This window comes from Colossoma macropomum, unplaced genomic scaffold (assembly GCF_904425465.1).
Source record: "Colossoma macropomum unplaced genomic scaffold, Colossoma_macropomum, whole genome shotgun sequence".
NCBI lineage: Eukaryota > Metazoa > Chordata > Actinopteri > Characiformes > Serrasalmidae > Colossoma > Colossoma macropomum.
Genome location: NW_023494807.1, coordinates 23,852,368 through 23,854,653, shown reverse-complemented (window position 1 = coordinate 23,854,653; position 2,286 = coordinate 23,852,368).

Here is a 2,286-nt window from a genome sequence, read left to right as displayed (position 1 = left end):
TGAACTGCACAAATCATGAAATGGCTACAAGAAAATTGCTAAACCGTTGAAAATGCCCATCCACAATACCGTGGGGTTGTTTTTCTTCCAAAGACCCTGGACAATTTATTCAGATGCATGTTATCACAGACTCCATCAAGTAGCGGCAGAAATAAAATTAAAACTTGAGTGCCTCAGCCAGGAAACTTAAACTAGGCCGTGTTTGGATCTTACAGCAAGACAGTGAGCAAAAGCATGCCACAAAATCAACACAAAAAATGGTTCACTGGCCACACAATTGAGGGTCTGCCATGGCCATCCTAGTCCCCTGACCTAAACCCAATAGAAAACCTGGAGAGGTTCTATATGGAGGAATGATTGCTCATGTTTACTGGGGTGCCAATATTTGTGAAAGGCACTGTATGTAGAGGAGATTATTTAGTTTATGATTTGAATTTGGTGGCTGGTGTATACAGCCTTGTTTTGCGGACTTTAACATGTCAATATAGAACATAAATGTAATTCAGTATGTTAATAATTACACAATTCTATAACAAAACCACAGCAACAATTTTCACATTTCTCGGGGCTGGTTTACAACATGGGCTATATAAGAGTCTACAGTTTACAATTACAAAGATCACCTATTGTGCTCAGCTATAACCACCAGGTGGCGACAGTGTCTGCTAATGGGAATTAGAGAGCCCAATCAGCAACTTCGCTCAGTTTTGTTTAGGAAGGGTATTTTTGTAGCAAATACGTCTCACATCGCTCCCTGTTGCACTTCCCTTCTTTTAGACATGGAGGACATTTCACAAAAGGGCTTTATTTTTCTCAGTCAGCCTGATTAACTTGAGCTAAAAGTCGAGACTAACCGTTAGGAGAAAAGGTAAGGAACACCCCTACAGGGCAATCCTCACTGTGGGCTGTTCGATTCCAGGAATTGTGGAGTCGACTCTGATTCTGATTCCAAGTGACGGGAATCGATTCCACACAATAGTGTCGATTCCAAAAAACAAGACACCCTGAAGGGCATCTGGCAAAAAGAGTACAATATTAATTATATTTGCCCCTAGCAAGGCAATTTGGAGAGCTGACGCTAGCTAAATTAGCTTAGCTGATTAGCTGCGGCTAATGTTAAACTGTACCTGATACTCCACTGTCGGCTCCTTCAGGTGGGTAACCTAGGTTAGATGTTTTGGGGCCGGCTTTTTCACCATTCTGTGCCAAACCTGTTCTGATGAAGTGTGCTGCCTTGTCGAAATGTCCTACTGTACCGCATATTTTTAGAATGCGCTCTAAATAGGGTGGGTAGGATGTTTTGATGGCCTAAATTACCCTGTCAGAAAATGCTACCAGCACTGAAATCTATAGGTAGGAAATTTTGATAGCCTAAATTTCCGTATCAGAAAACCAGCATTGAAATATTAAGGATATTCTAAATCATCTCATCAGGGAATAAGTAATAATATTAAGCTGAGTCTGTACTGAATTAACATTAAAACACAATAACACGTTTTAAACATTGAGGTACCACGCTATAGTAATGATATGCACATGCGCAGTAGGACCACTCTATGGTAGGACAAGTTGTTACAGCTAAGCTAGTGAACTGCCTCAGAGGTCCTCGATTGGCTGGATCTGAAGGATTAGTTTTAGGAAAGGGGGACAGCAGGATGGGAGTGTGTTATCGTGTTATCGCGAATAACATCACGGCTGTGATTTGTTCGGCTCGTGCCGTGATGTTATTCGCGATAACACACGACCTCGAGTGTTCTATTGCTTTTATACAACAGTTAAATAAAGTGAGAAATTAATAAATTGGGCCGTGAATGTGGCATTTAATATGTTTTAATGTCAGCAATTCCTTCCGCCAAATTATAGTTCCTTAACAAGCAGCTCGTTGCTACGTCAGAGTAACGAGCTCCGCTCACTCGCTGCACAGCCGGCAGTTCGTTCAGCTCCTTACACTAAACTCCCAAACGGTCATCGCCGCTGAGCAGCTTTTCTGTTTTTTATTGCGGCACTTTTATGTGATTTGGTCAGACTGAAGTTCAGACTACACGTTTGGCGAATGGTATTCGGTTCATGTCTGGCTAATTCCAGGTTGTTTAGCTGTTCCAGGTTGTTTAGCTTAAAAGTGTCCATTTTCTGTTTGTGCGCAAAGTAAGAAGTAAAAACTTTCAAATGGCTTGAGCGTCTCCTACAGCTGTCAAAGTCGTTGCTTAGCAACGGCGTCTCAGCGGAGTGATACAGTGTTTGTGAAAAACCCGTGATGTTATCAGAGAACTTGTAGAGATGAGAATT